Source organism: Somniosus microcephalus, chromosome 5 (assembly GCF_052327205.1).
Source record: "Somniosus microcephalus isolate GS21.2 chromosome 5, FLI_Smic_1.0, whole genome shotgun sequence".
Taxonomy (NCBI): Eukaryota; Metazoa; Chordata; class Chondrichthyes; order Squaliformes; family Somniosidae; genus Somniosus; species Somniosus microcephalus.
The window spans coordinates 212368078-212387555 of NC_140991.1; the positions used below are offsets into that span (position 1 = coordinate 212368078).

Sequence of the window (19478 nt, forward strand, 5' to 3'; positions counted from 1 at the left end):
TGCCCCTTACCTTGAAACTATGCCCCCTGGTTATTGACCCCTCTACTAAAGGGGAAAAGTTCCTTTCTATCTACCCTATCTATGCCCCTCAAATCAGGTCCCCCTTCAGCCCTCTCTGCTCGAAGGAAAACAACCCCAGCCTGTCCAGTCTCTCTTCATAGCTGAAACACTCCAGCCCAGGTAACATTCTGGTGAATCTCATCTGCACCTTCTCCAATGCAATCACATCCTTCCTATAGTGTGGCGAGCAGAACTGCACACAGTATGCCAGCTGTGGCCGAACTAGCGTTTTGTACAGCTCCATCATAACCTCCCTGCTCTTATATTCTATGCCTCAGCTAATGAAGGCAAGTATACCATATGCCTTTTTAACCACCTTATCTACCTGTCCTGCTGCCTTCAGGGATCTATGTATATGCACACCAAGGTCCCTCTGATCCTCTGTCCTTCCTAGGGTCCTACCATTCAATTGTGTATTCCCTTGCCTGGTTAGTCCTCCCAAAATGCATCACCTCACACTTCTCAGGGTTAAATTCCATTTACCACTGTTCTGCCCATCATTCTGTAGCCTGAGGCTTCCCTCCTCGCTATTTACCACTCCACCAATTTTCATGTCATTGCAAACTTACAGATCATACCTCCTACATTCATATCTAAATCATTAATGTACACTACAAACAGCAAAGGACCCAGCACCGATCCCTGCGGTACACCACTGGACACAGGCTTCCAGTCACAAAAACAACCTTCGACCATCACCCTTTGCCTCCTGCCACTAAGCCAATTTTGGATCCAATGTGCCAAATTGCCCTGGATCCCATGGGCTCTTACCTTCTTGACCAGTCTCCCATGCAGGACTGTGTCAAAAGCCTTACTGAAGTCCATGTAGACTACATCAACTGCACTACCCTCATCCACACCTAGTCACCCCCTTGAAAAATTCAAATTGGTTAGACATTATCTCCCCCTGACAAAGCTATGCTGACTATCCTGGATTAATCCTTGCCTCTCTAAGTGGAGACTAATTCTGTCCCTCAGAATTTTTTCCAATAATTTCCCTACCACTGATGTTAGGTTCACTGGCCTGTAATTTTTTTTAAATTTTTTTATTCATTGATGGAATGTGGGCGTCGCTGGCTGGCTAGGCCTGCATTTAGTGCCCATCCCTAATTGCCCTCGAGAAGATGGTGGTGAGCCACCTTCTTGAACCGCTGCAGTCCATATGGTGTAGGTACACCCACAATGCTGTTAGGAAGGGAGTTCCAGGATTTTGGCCCAGCGACAGTGAAGGAACGGCAATACAGGTCCAAGTCAGGGTGGTGTGTGGCTTGGAGGGGAACTTGTAGGTGGTGACGTTCCCATGCGTCTGCTGCCCTTGTCCTTCTAAGTGGTAGAGGTCGTGGGCTTGGAAGGTGCTGTTGAAGGAGCTTTGGCGAGTTGCTGCAGTGCATCTTGTAGATGGTACACACTGCAGCCACAGTGCGCCAGTGGTGGAGGGAGTGAATGTTTAAGGTGGTGGATGGAGTGCCAATCAAGCGGGCTGCTTTATCCTGAATGGTGTCGAGCTTGAGTGTTGTTGGAGCTGCACTCATCCAGGCAAGTGGAGAGTATTCCATCACACTCCTGACTTGTGCCTTGTAGATGGTGGAAAGGCTCTGGAGAGTCAGGAGGTGAGACACTCGCCGCAGAATTCCCAGCCTCTGGCCTGCTCTTGTAGCCACAGTATTTATATGGCTGGTCCAGTTCAGTTTCTGATCAATGGTAACCCCCAGGATGTTGATAGTGGGGGATTCAGCGATGGTAATGTCGTTGAATGTCATGGGGAGATGGTTAGAGTCTCGCTTGTTGGAGATGGTCATTGCCTGGCACTTGGGCTGACAAGTGGCAAGTAATATTCGCACCACACAAGTCTGAATGTTGTCCAGGTCTTGCTGCATATGGACACGGACTGAGTCAGTATCTGACGAGTCTCGAATGGTGCTTAACAGTGTGCAATCATCAGCGAACATCCCCACTTCTGACCTTATGATGGAGGGAAGGTCATTGATGAAACAGCTGAAGATGGTTGGGCCTAGGACACTGCCCTGAGGAACTCCTGCAGTGAAGTCATGTGATTGAGATGAATGACCAACAACCACAGCCAACTTCCTTTGTGCTAGGTATGATTCCAACCAATGGAGAGTTTTCCCCTGTAATTCCCTGGTTTATCCCCAATACCCTTCTTGAATAATGGTACTACGTTAACTGTCCTCCAGCACCTTCCCTGTGGCCAGAGAGGTTCTGAAAATTTGTGTCAGAGCCCCTGCAATCTCCTCCCTTGCCTCGCACAGCAGCCTGGGATACATCTCGTCTGGGCCTGGGGATTTATCCACTTTTAAGCCTGCTAAAACCGCTAGTACCTCCTCCCTCTCAATACTAATTTGGTCAAGTATATCACAATCCCCCTGCCTGATTGATCTACTTCTACTGTTCTGGGCAAAGTGAAATAGTTTGTCATTGTCTATATTATCTAACCCCTTTAGAATTTTAAAAGTAATTCTATCACCTCTTAACCGTCCCCTTTTCAGTGAGAACATGCCAAATTTACATGATCGCTCCTCATAATCCAATTACTCCATCATTCAGGTTGCCTTCTTCTGTATCCTTTCAGTAGCTGCAATATCCTTTTTTGTACTGCGGCAACCAAAACTGTACACAGTATTCTATGTGTGGCTGCACCAATGATTTATAAAGTGGCAGGATAATAGGCCCTTCCTGAATGTTTTCATCCCCATGTTAAGCATCTTGCATTTCTCTATAATGATTTTCATCTGCCACCTGTCTGTCTAATTCCCAAGTATATTCAAATCCTCCTGTAGTTTATCTTGTTCAGCTTTGCAGTCGACCATGAAGAACAACAAATTTACTATTAATCTCTTCCTCCGCCTAAAAATATTCCTATTTTGTACCTATGGAAAGAGACAGGTAATATAATCCGTGCAGAACAATGCAACTGCCTGTGAATTTTTAAACAAAGGTGAACCACTGTCAATTCTCATCAGGAAGGCAACCATTTCTTTATCCAGTATCAATACACCACAAAGTGTTTCATTTTAGCACAACCACACAACTCTAAATGGATATCTAGCCTCGTTAAGAGAAACAGCTAAATGGTCATTAGCTACAAAGTGGAAACCTCTGTTTTTAAATCACACACAGTAGGCAGATTTTAAAAGAAGCTAGGTACATCAGTTAAATAAATTTGGCACTATAATCACTTTTCTAAAATTCAGAAAGTTACTTAAATACATGCAACAAAACACACCTCCAATTAGCCATTTTCATGCTACAAATTTCAGGTTAATTAATTCTACACCCACATCATGGCCCCAAGCAACAGGACCTCAAAAGTTCAAGGCTCTCAGTTTTGAAACAAATCGACATTTAAAATTAATTATAGCTAAGCTGCGTCAAAAAAATGCTGTTTCACTTAAAAATTTCTGTTCTCCAAGCCAGTCAAGAAAATGTCAAGAAACAGAAGTAGTCAATTAGAAATACAGAAACAAAGATTTCCATCTGTGATGTTGCCCCTCAATACAGCAAGTTTAGACATGTTACAGAACTTCACACAAACTTGTCCTTTAGAAACAAACACCTACTACTGGGAGAAAAATAATGATCGTAAAATCATTGTCATGTAGTGAGCTACATGCAATAATTAAAAGCACACAAAGTTCATTTAGTTCTTCGAAAATTAGTATATTGATTCAACATTTGCCAGAACCATCTTAGAATTAGACACCAACATCCATGCTATTATAGCATAGATTTAATGTAGCATTACACTAACCAACACTTTCAATAAAAACTAAGTTGCTGAGAAAAAAAATCCTGCTGTTAGAATATGCCAAAATATGCCATATTGCTATTTTAATTAATTTTTTTTTTTAATGAACTTGAAGTTACTCTTATTTAGCTGGGGAAATTAGCACACTACTGGACAAATTGATCTAATTTAGAAGGTGGTAAATCATGAATTAATTCAGCTATTAATAAATATTCAATTAGAAAATGTTCAGTTGTAACAACCTTAAGTTAAGACTAGTGTGTTTAGCCAACCTAAAATCCACAAATGGTTGCTATTCTGCCAAATCTTCACAATTGCTAACACTCGAGATTTATATGTATATACAAAAGTGGTCAACAGATCACATTTAGTTCTTTGAAAGGTCATCTTAGCTGATTTGATAATTAATCTGCAGGGGTACAATAGCAATTTTATGTTTTGCGATATTGCACTGAAGATAAGCCATTCCAGTCTAGAATATTGGATAGAATCAGGCGGCACTGTCAGGTGGAATTTAAACACAATTCAGAAAAAAAAGTGTAAAAGCTAAGATGGTAAAAGTTAGCACATTTTCTTTAAAAAGCTTAAATAAGGGCCTTTAAAGGCAGTTTTTACTTACGATTTAAAAACCTGGGTTTTTGCACATTTTTCAGTTTTTATTTTTAGCATCAAAGAGAGAGAAAAATTTATCTGGGTAACGGAAGAACTGAAGCCAAAAAATTCAAGTAATTTGAGAAAAATCAGTAAAAAAAAAGCTTTTATTTTAGAGGGCACGGCCCCGCAGTACAAGAGGGCACGGCCCCGCAGTACAAGAGGGCACGGCCCCGCAGTACAAGAGGGCACGGCCCCGCAGTACAAGAGGGCACGGCCCCGCAGTACAAGAGGGCACGGCCCCGCAGTACAAGAGGGCACGGCCCCGCAGTACAAGAGGGCACGGCCCCGCAGTACAAGAGGGCACGGCCCCGCAGTACAAGAGGGCACGGCCCCGCAGTACAAGAGGGCACGGCCCCGCAGTACAAGAGGGCACGGCCCCGCAGTACAAGAGGGCACGGCCCCGCAGTACAAGAGGGCACGGCCCCGCAGTACAAGAGGGCACGGCCCCGCAGTACAAGAGGGCACGGCCCCGCAGTACAAGAGGGCACGGCCCCGCAGTACAAGAGGGCACGGCCCCGCAGTACAAGAGGGCACGGCCCCGCAGTACAAGAGGGCACGGCCCCGCAGTACAAGAGGGCACGGCCCCGCAGTACAAGAGGGCACGGCCCCGCAGTACAAGAGGGCACGGCCCCGCAGTACAAGAGGGCACGGCCCCGCAGTACAAGAGGGCACGGCCCCGCAGTACAAGAGGGCACGGCCCCGCAGTACAAGAGGGCACGGCCCCGCAGTACAAGAGGGCACGGCCCCGCAGTACAAGAGGGCACGGCCCCGCAGTACAAGAGGGCACGGCCCCGCAGTACAAGAGGGCACGGCCCCGCAGTACAAGAGGGCACGGCCCCGCAGTACAAGAGGGCACGGCCCCGCAGTACAAGAGGGCACGGCCCCGCAGTACAAGAGGGCACGGCCCCGCAGTACAAGAGGGCACGGCCCCGCAGTACAAGAGGGCACGGCCCCGCAGTACAAGAGGGCACGGCCCCGCAGTACAAGAGGGCACGGCCCCGCAGTACAAGAGGGCACGGCCCCGCAGTACAAGAGGGCACGGCCCCGCAGTACAAGAGGGCACGGCCCCGCAGTACAAGAGGGCACGGCCCCGCAGTACAAGAGGGCACGGCCCCGCAGTACAAGAGGGCACGGCCCCGCAGTACAAGAGGGCACGGCCCCGCAGTACAAGAGGGCACGGCCCCGCAGTACAAGAGGGCACGGCCCCGCAGTACAAGAGGGCACGGCCCCGCAGTACAAGAGGGCACGGCCCCGCAGTACAAGAGGGCACGGCCCCGCAGTACAAGAGGGCACGGCCCCGCAGTACAAGAGGGCACGGCCCCGCAGTACAAGAGGGCACGGCCCCGCAGTACAAGAGGGCACGGCCCCGCAGTACAAGAGGGCACGGCCCCGCAGTACAAGAGGGCACGGCCCCGCAGTACAAGAGGGCACGGCCCCGCAGTACAAGAGGGCACGGCCCCGCAGTACAAGAGGGCACGGCCCCGCAGTACAAGAGGGCACGGCCCCGCAGTACAAGAGGGCACGGCCCCGCAGTACAAGAGGGCACGGCCCCGCAGTACAAGAGGGCACGGCCCCGCAGTACAAGAGGGCACGGCCCCGCAGTACAAGAGGGCACGGCCCCGCAGTACAAGAGGGCACGGCCCCGCAGTACAAGAGGGCACGGCCCCGCAGTACAAGAGGGCACGGCCCCGCAGTACAAGAGGGCACGGCCCCGCAGTACAAGAGGGCACGGCCCCGCAGTACAAGAGGGCACGGCCCCGCAGTACAAGAGGGCACGGCCCCGCAGTACAAGAGGGCACGGCCCCGCAGTACAAGAGGGCACGGCCCCGCAGTACAAGAGGGCACGGCCCCGCAGTACAAGAGGGCACGGCCCCGCAGTACAAGAGGGCACGGCCCCGCAGTACAAGAGGGCACGGCCCCGCAGTACAAGAGGGCACGGCCCCGCAGTACAAGAGGGCACGGCAATGCAAGCTCCATGATCACATATTCTCGGTACAGTAGTGTAGTAGCTTTGTTATTGGACATAATCCAGAGGCGTGAACTAATAATCCAGAGAAAATAATGGTTTGAAAATTTTAATTTCAGTTAAAAACCATTTGGAAATAAGTAAAAAAGTGACCATGAAGTTATTAAATTGTCATAAAAACCCCAAATGGTTCACCAATGTGCAATAAATCAATGGAAAAGAAAAGTGGGTGCAGTGTAAAATGGGCTGCCGATTCACGGTCATCCATTACTGGCGTTGACCATCATTGACAAAAATTCAATTGACACGTCAGTTTACTTTTTCCTGATTTTGACTGTAGTTTTACTACAAAGAACTGGATCACATTCAGTCGAAAGAATTCTCTCGATTATACAACCTGGAGATCAATGCTGTATTCAATGGCTACATTCATTTTTTCGATCAATATAGTGCCGCAACACAAAAGGGTTTATGTACCTCAAGAATTGCTGGCAGGCCAACAGAATAATTACAGATGATATTTTCATAGCAGAGTTCAGCTTCAAGAAAGACCTCGAACAAACCTAGATGGAATCTTTGAGGCCTGTGAATTATTACACAAATGGGAGACAAACTAATCCAAGGTTTACAATATATTGAACTTAAGGATCCACAGCAGTTTAAACTGCCAACAAAAAACACGTTCTCAATAAAGTACATTAGTGTGAAGCGGGTGATCGATCTAATACATTCCAACACTAGTTGCAAGAAAAATTGCTACAATTCTCAACCAACACTTTTGCAAATTTATCCAGTGAATAACTGAGCTGTATAGACTGAAGGGTCCAAAGTTCAAACTTGTGTGTTTGTTTAGTTAAACAGTCATAACCAGCACAGTGATAGGGGTGCAACAACTGGACGAAGTTCCTGATAGCTATCCAACAACCTCTGCTTGAAGTTTGCATTTGTCGGCACGGAGTGTGGATAGAATCAGGCTCAGCTGTGATGCTCCTTGTGATGCAAACATTCACTGAACAATGGACAAAGTAGCAGACAGCACCAATGGAAGAATAACCCAGGTAAGTGTGAACGCCATCAAGATAGGAAGAGAAATCAAGTAAAAGAACTATCGAAAAATCAAGGATACATTATATGCAGTCATTCTTAACGTGGATTTATGTTTTAAGTTGATGAAACACGATCAAATATGGGGAAAATTTGGGATACAGAAGGTAACTCAAGGCTATTCATTAGCTGAACAGTACATAGATTTTAAATACACGGACTTCATGATTTTTCTTTTTAAAAAGGGAAGTCAAAGAGTAATGAGGCAATGGGCAAGGGAAAAATGAACATTGGCCAATCTTGAACACTTCCTAATTGCCAGATTAAAAGATACTAAAAAGCAACGCAAAATATTTAAGTGCCAATGTGTACATTATGAACTCAGGTTTGTCACAGGAATCTTCATGGGTTCATTAATGTCAATTGCTCTCAAATAGCCTGGAGGCCTGCTTTTAAAAAAAGTGGAAGTTAACTCCCACTGCCGTGTCTGCTACCTCAGTAGCAGAACCCAGTAGTGTAACAATGAAACATCCTTGTGATCGGGACCAGATCTCCATGTCTTAAGCAAGTGTATTCCTTTATTCTCTTGGAAAAGGCGACCAATACTAGGCAATTTGTTGCTGGATTCAGTTTGTAAGTGGTTTTATTCCATGCTCATCGAAATGTACAGAACACAGAGTATGATGAAAGTTACTCAGTACAATCAGTTTAACTTCTTTATTTTTACAACAGTACGTGAACAGATCATGCATATATTGGCCCACTTGGGGGGATTCCCAAGTGGGCTAGTAGATGCATGATCTTAATGTAGAAAGAGAATTTTTAACCAAACTGCCCATTAGGAAATTGATGGGATCGGGTGGAATGCCAGTTTTACACCCCACCCAATATTGCTCTCCATTGACTTCAGTGGATTGTGAAATTGGGTAGGGTGTAAAATCAGTGTTCCACCCAACGGGCAGATTAGGTTAAAATTGCCCCCAGAGAGTCACTTTGCTATCTGTGCTGCCAACAAGATTACCTTCCCTTGCAGCCTTTCTGCTGCTTTTTTTCTGGCTTTCTGATTCAGTGTTGAAAGAAAGCCTCTCTTCAAGACTAGCAGAGATCAAAGAAATTTGTCAGCATCAAGATGCTAGATGTCTCTATGACCAGACAGCACCAACAGATGCACCATTGTTTGAGATCTCTTCAAAATGGCATATCCCACATTTACAACATCTGACTGCCATTAGATTGACAACTCAGTATGGGATTGGCTGGAGCAGCTAACCATTTTTAGGCAAGTTTCTGTTCAAAATGCATTTTAAGACAGTTCATGCCTGGGACCTATTCCTGAAAAGTGGCCCCACAATCCTAAATCATGATATCCAATTTTTCCAAAAAAGGAAGCACCGCAATATTAAGGCCGCGAGAAGGGGGGGAAATAAACATTGGTCAATCTTGAGCACGTCCTACCTGACAAATTAAAGATATTAAAAAGCAGTACAGCACACTGAAGTGCCAACACATGGAACCAGGGACACAAATTCAATCTCTTCATTGCTTAGTTGCTGAACTCACCTGCAATGCTATGGAGAGGGGTGGAAATTAGAGCCCAGGTACCTTTAAACTGGTGGTGATGGCTGCTGGACTAAAACGACAGAAAAAAAAGGCGTAATCGCGGTCGTCACTTGCTCCCTAGTGGGCAATTGAGTGAAACGTTAATAGGGGGGCCACAACCATCACAATTGTAGGATTTGCCAGGCCAGGGAGATAGAAACATAGAAGTTAGGAGCAGGAGTAGGCCATTCAGCCCCTCAAGCCTGCTCCGCCATTCAATGTGATCATGGCTGATCATCCAAACTCAGTACCCTGTCCCTGCTTTCTCCCCATACCCCTTGATCCCTTTAGCCTTAAGAAATATATCCAACTCCTTCTTGAATATATTTAATGAATTGGCCTCTACTGCCTTCTGTGGTAGAGAATTCTGGGTGAAGAAATTCCTCCTCATTTCTGTCCTAAATGGCCTACCCCTTATCCTTAGACTGTGACCCCTGGTTCTGGACTCCCCGACCATCTGGAACATCCTTCCTGCATCTAGTCTGTCCAGTCCTGTCAGAATTTTATACGTTTCAATGAGATCCCCTCTCATTCTTCTAAACTCCAGCGAGTACAAGCCCAATCGACCCAATCTCTACTCGTACGTCATTCCTACCATCCCAGGTATCAGTCTGGTGAATCTTCGCTGAACTCCTTCCATGGCAAGAACATCCTTCCTCAGATAAGGCAAACAAAACTGCACACAATACTCAAGATGTGGTCTCACCAAAGCCCTGTAGAACTGCAGCAAGACATCCTTGTTCCTGTACTCAAAGCCTCTCGCTACGAAGGCCAACATACCATTTGCCTTCTTAACTGCCTGCTGCACCTGCATGCTTACCTTCAGCGACTGGTGCACAAGGACACCCAGGTCTCGTTGCACTTCCCCTTCGCCCAATCTATTGCCATTCAGATAATAATCTGCCTTCCTGTTTTTGCCACCAAAGTGGATAACCTCGCATTTATCCACGTTATATTGCATCTGCTATGCTTCTGCCCAATCACCCAACCTGTCCAAATCATCCTGGAGTTTCTCGGCATCCTCCTCACAGCACACACGCCCACCTAGCTTTGTGTCGTCTGCAAATTGGGAGATATTACATCTAGTTCCCTCGTCTAGATCATTAATATATATTGTGAATAACGGGTCCAAGGACCGATCCCTGCGGTACCCCACTAGTCATTGCCTGCCACTCGGAAAACGACCTGTTTATTCCAAATCTTTGCTTTCTGTCTGCCAACCAGTTCTCTATCCAAGTCAATACCTTGCCCCCAATCCCATGTGCCATAACTTTACACGCTAACCTCTTATGCGGGACCTTATCAAAAGCCTTCTGAAAGTCCAAATACACCACATCCACTGGTTCTCCCTTATCTATTTTACAAGTTACATCCTCAAAAAATTCCAGTAGATTAGTCAAGCATGGTTTACCTTTTGTAAATCCATGTTGACTTTGTCCGATCCTGTCAGTTTTCCAAGTGCTCAGCTATTACATCCTTTATAATGGACTCTAGCATTTTCCCCACTACTGACGTCAGGCTTACTGGTCTGTAATTCCCCATTTTCTCCCTACCACCTTTTTTGAATAGTGGGGTAACATTAGCTACCCTCCAATCCATGGGTACTGTTCCAGATTCCATCGAATGTTGGAAGATGATCAGCAATGCATCTACTATTTCTAGGGCCACTTCCTTAAGTACCCTAGGATGTAGATTATCAGGCCCTAGGGATTTATTGGCCTTCAGTCCCATCAATTTCCTTAACACCATTTCCTTACAAATACTGATTTCTTTCAGTTCCTCCCCTTCATCAGACCCTATGTTCCCCGACATCTCTGGGAGGTTATTTGTGTCCTCCTTTGTGAAGACAGAACCAAAATGTGTATTTAATTGGTCTGCCATTTCTTGGATAGAGAACTGGTTGGCAGACAGAAAGCAAAGAGTTGGAATAAACAGGTCTTTTTCTGAGTGGCAGGCAGTGACTAGTGGGGTACCACAGGGATCGGTCCTTGGACCCCAGCTATTCACAATATATATTAATGATCTAGACGAGGGAACTAGATGTAATATCTCCAAATTTGCAGACGACACAAAGCTAGGTGGGCGTGTGTGCTGTGAGGAGGATGCCGAGAAACTCCAGGATGATTTGGACAGGTTGGGTGATTGGGCAGAAGCATGGCAGATGCAATATAATGTGGATAAATGTGAGGTTATCCACTTTGGTGGCAAAAACAGGAAGGCAGATTATCTGAATGGCAATAGATTGGGCGAAGGGGAAGTGCACCGAGACCTGGGTGTCCTTGTGCACCAGTCACTGAAGGTAAGCATGCAGGTGCAGCAGGCAGTTAAGGCGGCAAATGGCATGTTCGCCTTCGTAGCGAGAGGCTTTGAGTACAGGAACAAGGATGTCTTGCTGCAGTTCTACAGGGCCTTGGTGAGACCACACCTTGTGTATTGTGTGCAGTTTTGTTTGCCTTATCTGAGGAAGGATGTTCTTGCCATGGAAGAAGTTCAGTGAAGATTCACCAGGCTGATACCTGGGATGGTAGGAATGACGTACGAGTAGAGATTGGGTCGATTGGGCTTGTACTCGCTGGAGTTTAGAAGAATGAGAGGGGATCTCATTGAAACTTATAAAATTCTGACAGGACTGGACAGACTAGATGCAGGAAGGATGTTCCCGATGGTCGGGGAGTCCAGAACCATGGGTCACAGTCTAAGGATAAAGGCTATGCCATTTAGGGCAGAAATGAGGAGGAATTTCTTCACCCAGAATTCTCTACCACAGAAGGCAGTAGAGGCCAATTCATTAAATATATTCAAGAAGGAGTTGGATATATTTCTTAAGGCTAAAGGGATCAAGGGGTACGGGGAGAAAGCAGGGACCGGGTACTGAATTTGGATGATCAGCCATGATCACATTGAATGGCGGAGCAGGCTTGAGGGGCCGAATGGCCTACTCCTGCTCCTATCTTCTATGTTTCTATACATGAATGAAGTTGGCTGTGTCTTTTAAAACCACAAATGTGCATATCTGGAGTAAGTTAGACTTTGAGCCTGGAAAGAAGGTACCCGAGAGGTGCTCTTAGACGTATGCAAGATTATTAAGGGTATAGAAATATTTAACTCAGCATATATTACTTTAATTTAAACTGCAGGAGTAAAACTAGAGCACACAGGCTCAAATTGGCAACTACCAAGCTAGGATATCAGGAAAACATTTTTATATAATGATTATTTAGCATATGCAAATTTGGAATATAATTCCAGCCATGTTAGAGCATTGTAATCACCAGCATAAAACGTACATAGGCCACCAGATAGTTTAAATTAGTGGGCATGATTCAACGACGCAAGACATGGTTTGTATTTGTGCACATCACGAATCACGAAGACCCCATAGATGAAGATTTGGGGCGCACTATTCCTGTCTAGTTCGAAAGCGGTTGAGAAGCACCCAACTGCGACATGGCCATTTGAATCCTGGTTGACAAGTCTGTAGGGTCGGAGATGACATGGTGATTTAGAGGAGCATTTGCTGTCCACTCTTTATGCCAATGAGTTGGTAAGGAAAAGCCCTGCTGCTAGATAATGATAACAGCAGTCTTTTGAATGCCATTTTCCACGAAGGTGATTAGGGCGAGTACTTGGTCACGCGTACTGCAGCCACGGTGGAAACCAGCTTGGTCTGGGTTCAGCACAGCACTGACTACTGGATATATTCACTGGAGGGCCAGTCGCTTAAGCGTCTTATAGCAAACGCTCAAGAGGGAGACTGATCAGTATCTAAGATGGGTTTGGAGTACATGTGCGTAAATGCACGTAGCATGGTAAATAAGGTTGGTGAGTTTCAGGCACAAGTCGCCACATGGGATTATGTTATAGTGGCAATAACAGAGACCTGGCTCAAAGAGGAGCCGGACTGGGAACTTAATATTCCTGGCTACAAGGTATTCAGGAAAGATAGGGAAGGAGACAGGAAGGGGGGGGGGGGGGGGGGTGACAGTATTGATCAAATAAACTATGTAGCACTGGAGAGGGATGATGTAGTTGAGGGATCAAAGACAGAATCTATTTGGCTAGAACTAAAGAATAGAGGAGCTATTACACTACTGGGTGTATACTATAGGCCACCAAATAGTGGAAAGAAAATAGAGGAGCAAATTTGCAGGCAAATTACAGAAACTGCAGTCGCGATAATGGGGGACTTAATTTATCTTAATATAGACTGGGATAGTAACAGTGTAAAGGGCAGAGGGGGAAGAATTCCTGAAATGTGTACAAGAGAACATTCTTGATCAGTGTGTTTCTAACCCAACAAGGAAGCAAGCAATGCTGGATCTAGTTTTGGGAAATGAAGTGGGGCAAGTGGAGCATGTTTCAGTGGGAGAGCATTTGGGGAACAGTGACCATATCAAGATTTAGAATAGTTATGGAAAAGGGCAAGGAACAATCAAACATAAAAATACTTAACTGGAGGCGAGCTAACTTCAGTGGGTTGAAAAGGGATTTGGCCCAGCTGGATTGGAATCAAAAATTGGTAGGCCAAACAGTAATTGAACAATGGAAGGCCTTCAAAGAGATGGTTCGGATATAGAGTAGACACATTCCCATGAGGGGAAAAAGGGAGGGCATCTAAAGCTGGAGCTCCCTGGACGTCTAAAAATATAAAGGTTAAAATGAGATAGAGAAAGGAGACTTATGACAAATGTAAGGTTCATATTACAGTAGAAAGCTAGAAAGTACAGAGGAGATCAAAAAAAGGGAATAAGAGGGTCAAAGAGAGTATGAAAATAGATTAGCAGCTAACATAAAAAAAAAAAGAGAACACCCAAAAGTCTTTTATAAACACATAGCAAAAGGGTAGTCAAAGGGTGAGGTTAATTAGGGACCAAAAAGGAGATCTTCTTGTGGAGAGGGCATGGCTGAGGTACTAAATGAGTATTTTGCATCTGTCTTCACTACAGAAGAGGATGCTGCCAATGTAACAGTAAAGGAAAAGGCAGTAGCGATATTGATTAGGATAAAATTAGATAATGAGGAGGTACTTAAAAAGGTTGGCAGTCCACAAAAGTGGTCTGGGGTCTTTGGGGTGGGGGAGTGAATGTGCTGAGGTACATGTTTGCCTAAATTAGGCAAGAATAATGAAACAAGAAGGAAGTAGTTTATGTGAGGATATACAAGAATGAAGTTTGGTAGAGAGGTTGAGCAGCTTAAAGTACCTGGACTAGAGGAAAGAACCGAAGGGCCGGATTATCCCAATGAGCTGCTTGCTTGTATACACCAACGTATGTACTGTCTGGTTGCTTACTGTAATGAATATCTGAAACAAAAGTCGACCACTGATACTAGAATCCGAATCAGATGATTATTTGAGATATCAAGACATTGCCCCAGGGTACACGCTGTGTACCCACCCGTAGGGACATCGGAAATGCCGGTTTCAGGCATGCACAGCGCATGCGCTGAAAACCGGCATTTCCGATCTGTCAAGAATGGTCTGCCCTGGAGAAGGGCCTCTGCGGGTGGATAGTTCCGTTTTTTGGAGACCCTCCGCCCACAGAAAACCCTTACAATTCTTACGCCTGGTAAAAGCAGGCGTAAGACCTGCTTTTACCAGAATAAGAGTTGAAAAAAGTTTTTTAAAAATTCACTGATTTATCATTTAAAAATACTTTTAAAAAAGGTACGTTTATTTTTAGCCCCGCAAAAAACTTTAATTATTTTTTTTTCCAAAATGTTAAATTTATTGTGCTGTGATTTTTTTTAAATTTACTTAAAGTTTTACTATGTTTTTGGGGTGATCTCCATTCATATATGACAGGTCTTCTCGTCAAGTGTATGAAGGGAGATTCATAAGAACATAAGAAATAGGAGCAGGAGTAGGCCAATCGGCCCCTCGAGCCTGCTCCGCCATTCAATAAGATCATGGCTGATCTGATCCTAACCGCCAATCCACTATCGCAGAACCATCTCCTGAATCTAACAGAATTAGACACACGAAATAGGAGCAGGATCAGGCTACACGGCCCCTGGGCCCGCTCCGCTACCCACAGGGCCCTTCTTTGATTGGCTTCCCACGGCCCACGTGATCCCAGGGACGCTGCGAACTACACGCGCCTCTGGGATACGTGGGCCCTGTGCACTTGGAGTTTGGAGGCGCCCAGACTCGGAAGCGTGTGCGTCATGGGAGCACTCAGGTATGGGCGTAGATTTTTCCAGATCTCAGGCCTCCGCCCGCAGGAGGCCTGCAATCGGAAAATACAGGCCAATGTCTCAGCAATTCATTTCACTCCCTCCAAATGTGGTGCACTATATTCGTTGCTCATCACTGTTCTAACCATAACCACTAACCCCCATCTCCATTCCTACACTAACGTATCTTTTTTCTATTTCAGATTTCAGTTCTGAAGCAGATACACTTAAAGTTACAAAAGCAAAATACTGCGGATGCTGGAAATCAAATAAAAGCAGAAAAGGCAGGAAATATTCAGCCGGTCAAGCAGCATTTGTGGACAGAAAAATAGAGTTAACATTTCAGGTAGATGACCTTCCATCAGCAAGGTGAAATGTCATCAACCTGAAACATTAACACCGTTTCTCTCTCCACAGGTGCTGCCTGACCTTAAAAAGTTATGCAGTCTTATTTCTTAAATTTTGTACTCACCAAGAAGAGAGATGTTATTGTTGGGGAATGCAACACTTCCCATTTCAGGCACTCAGTGTCTGCATTTACCACTGCCAGGTCAGGTACAGCACAGGCAAATGCAGAGTGAAGCTCCTTTTACTCTGCCCCAATGTGCCTCAGCCTCATCCCAAGAACATCTTCGACTGCACTAATGAGAGTTTTTCCAGTTACCCACAGCAGCCATTCTGTGGCCTCTCCAAGTGAGATTGCCAATTTGTAGTAAATTAGGGTATGTAGGCCATCTGGGCTGCCCAACCCAAGCTCATTTTGCATGGGACGCCTGCAGCCAGCAGGCAGAGTAGACTTTCATCCCACCTAGTTTGGGCTGGATTTGAAACCAGGCCACAGAGGCAAAAGGCCCAAGTATAATCCACTGTGCCACCTAATTCTGCATTTTCTCTTCTAAAGATACTGACAGACATATGTATTTCCAGCATTTTCTATTTTTTTTTTTTTTAAATATGCAAGCATGCAGCAAAAATGTTCCCAGAATTTGTTATATATCACTGACTGTCCTCTATTACTGTAGCTTTTTTAAGAAGTTATATTCTGGTTACAGATTGTATTAGAAGATTTCCACTGTAGCACCAAAAGAGATTTATAACAGAGTATGGATTTGCTACAAGTCTAGCCTGAGAGGCAGGGGAAGTTAAATAAGGAAGTGAATGGAAAATTCAGTAGGACAATTAGAGCTGTATTTCCCTCTTTTTGAAGTTGAGTGTCACTCATTTTGGTTTAAAAATGTAACTTATTTGGTACATGTCATTTTTGAAAACAAGATGATTCCAGTTTTTCCTGATAGTTCAGTGGGCGATTGAAACTATACAGGTCCATGGCTCAATCAGCAGTTTTAAATTATCTTGACCATGGCACTGGTAGGACACAATGATTGCTCTCAGTGCCACTGGACTAGGATGGGAGAGGGGAAAAAGAAGTCAGTAAAAGTTATTTTTCTGTTCTCATTCATGTGTGCGCACTTTCTTGATGTCAGGTTATAGAAGGATCAGTTTGGCAATGATGCTCCTTCCTTTTCCTCCAAAATGGTCCTGCCAACACTTTGGATTCATCCATGCGATTGGCCATTTTGTGTCATTGGAACCATACCCGAGAATCAACCCCTTCAGGAGTGGAAAAAAATTGAGATGTGATTTTTGACCCAAAAAAAAAAAAATGGAAAAGCTTCATATATTTAACACAGAGTAGTCATCTGTGACACTCCTATTGATGTCTGGGGCTAAGTGAATGCTACCCTCACTATTCCACAAACCAGAAAAAAATCATTCCCACCAGTCCTACTCAGGTCCCCTCCCTCACCTCTTTTTCCAGTACATCGATGACTGTATCGGTGCTGTATCCTGCTCTCGCCCTGAACTAGATAAGTTCATTCACTTTACTTCCAATTTCCACCCTTCCCTCACATGGTCCATCTCCAACTCTTCCCTTCCCTTCCTTGACTTCTCCGTCTCCATTTCTGGCGATCGGCTTTTGACAAACATCCACTACAAGCCCACTGACTCCCATAACTACCTGGGCTACACTTCTCCCACCCCGCTTCCTGTAAGGACTCTATTCCATTCTCCCAGTTTCTCCATCTCTGCCGCGTCTGTTCTGACGATGCCACCTTCCATACCAGTGCTTCCAACAGATCTTCCTTTTTCCTCAACCGAGGATTCCCCTCTACTGTGGTTGACACGGCCCTTGACCGTGTCCGTTCTATTTCCCGCACTTCTGCTCTCATCCCTTCCCCTCCCTCCCAGAAACACGATAGGGTTCCCCTTGTCCTCACCTTTCACCCCACCAGCCTCCACATTCAACGTATCATCCTCCACCATTTCCGTCACCTCCAACGTGATCCCACCACCAAACACATCTTCCCCTCACCTCCCCTTTCAGCATTCCGAAGGAACCGCTCCCTCCGCGACACCCTGGTCCACTCTTCAATCACCCCCAACAGCCCTTCTCCTTCGCCTGGCACCTTCCCATGCAAGCGCAGGAGATGCAACACATGCCCTTTTACCTCCTCCCTTCCCACTGTCCAGGGCCCCAAACACCCCTTCCAGGTGAAACAGCGATTTACTTGCACATCTTGCAATTTAATATACTGTATTCGCTGCCCACGATGCGGTCTCCTCTACATTGGGGAGACCAAACGCAGATTGGGCGACCACTTTGTGGAACACCGCCATTCAGTCCGTAAGGGTGACCCTGAGCTTCCGGTCGCCTGTCACTTTAATTCTCCGCTTCACTCCCACTCTGATCTCTCTGTCCTCGGCCTATTACACTGTTCCAATGAAACTCAACATAAGCTCGAGGAACAGCACCTCATCTTTCGATTAGGTACTTTACAGCCTTCCGGACTCAACAGAGTTCAACAATTTCAGATAATAAACCCTGCCCCCATTTTTCCATACTGTATGATTTTGCCATTCCCATTTGCAAAATGTTATCTTTCCTGCCTCTTACATAAGCACAGTATGTTCTTTCAATTCCTTCCTCCCCTCCTAAACACCACCCCGTCTCTGCACCTGCTTAATATCTGTTACATCTCCAGCTTTTTCCAGTTCTGATGAAGGATCCCAGACCTGAAACGTTAACTCTGTTTCTCTCTACACGGATACTGCCTGGCCTGCCGAGTATTTCCAGCATTTTCTGTTGTTATTTCGGATATCCAGCATCCACAGTACTTTGCTATTGTATCATTCCCACATTTATCACACAAACTAATTTAATTGCCTTTATTCATTTGACATACCATGCATTACTCATGGCATTAGTCGCAGCTTCCTCTCAATGGTGGTGTGTCAATGCAGTTGCAAAACAATACCAGAAGTGAGCCAAGTGGATCTTGTATTCTGGCACTTACAAATCAACTTCAACATTTATTTCAGTTTTGATTTCTTTTTGATACAACAGCAAAACAGAAAAGCAGGAACCTGATTACTAGCTAACAAATAAAAAAAATACATACTTCCAAATTGTTTATTATGGCACCTGGTATCTTAAGTTAAAAATCAGTACACAGCCTCGGGCACAGCAGACTTTGCAGTCAACGGGCAGATGTGTAGCAAATAATAGCGAAAAGGCCAAAGAACCACAGTAAAAAAAAGGGAATATGAAAATAGGAAACACTCGGCTGGACAGTGCGGTGATTGTTTAGGGGAAAACAAACGGGAAGTCAAAAGCACTGAGAAATAAAGTACTAACTAATATCAGGCGCTGCTTCTCTAAAGGGTGTCCCGTGAGGTTCGCATATTGCAATTTTCATCTCTGGCGAACAATTGTTACAGTAACAACGTTCGACACAAGGTGTCCAGTTATCCAGCTGTCCCCGCTCCCACCAGACACCCTCTGCTCACCTGTCTCCAGCGAACACCTTCCCTACCCAGCAGCACCAAGACGTTATTGCGCTGTTTCCACTCCGCACGGCCAGCTCCTTCCTATTTTGTGCCGAGACTGGATTACCCCAGGCACGTGACAACGACCAATTTCTGCGCCGCTGCTTCCGCCCTGTCCAGAGCCGCACAATTAAAGGGGCACGGCCACATTGCTATGGGATATGGATGGATGGGGGGGGATCCCGTCTTCAAAAATGGAAATACCCGTCCTTCAACGCCCATCCTGTTTGATGGCGCAATTCATTGCAAAGCTGACCATTTTAGAAACAATAAGAATTAAATTAATTTTTTTGCAGGCTTGTAATGAAACATCGTATTTCCCACGTT

General features: G+C 45.5%; 1 protein-coding gene across 2 annotated transcripts in view; it reads right to left on the reverse strand.

Moving 5' to 3' along the window:
• Positions 1-19253, reverse strand: part of snx10b (sorting nexin 10b) — a 74845-nt gene extending 55592 nt beyond the window's left edge. The window contains exon 1 of one of the 2 annotated variants that reach the window (XM_085988651.1): positions 19113-19253. The gene's annotated coding sequence lies outside the window, so the exon portion shown is untranslated. The remainder of the gene's footprint in view (positions 1-19112) is intronic. The other variant, XM_085988650.1, reaches the window with a different exon arrangement.
• Positions 19254-19478: the final 225 nt, after the last annotated feature.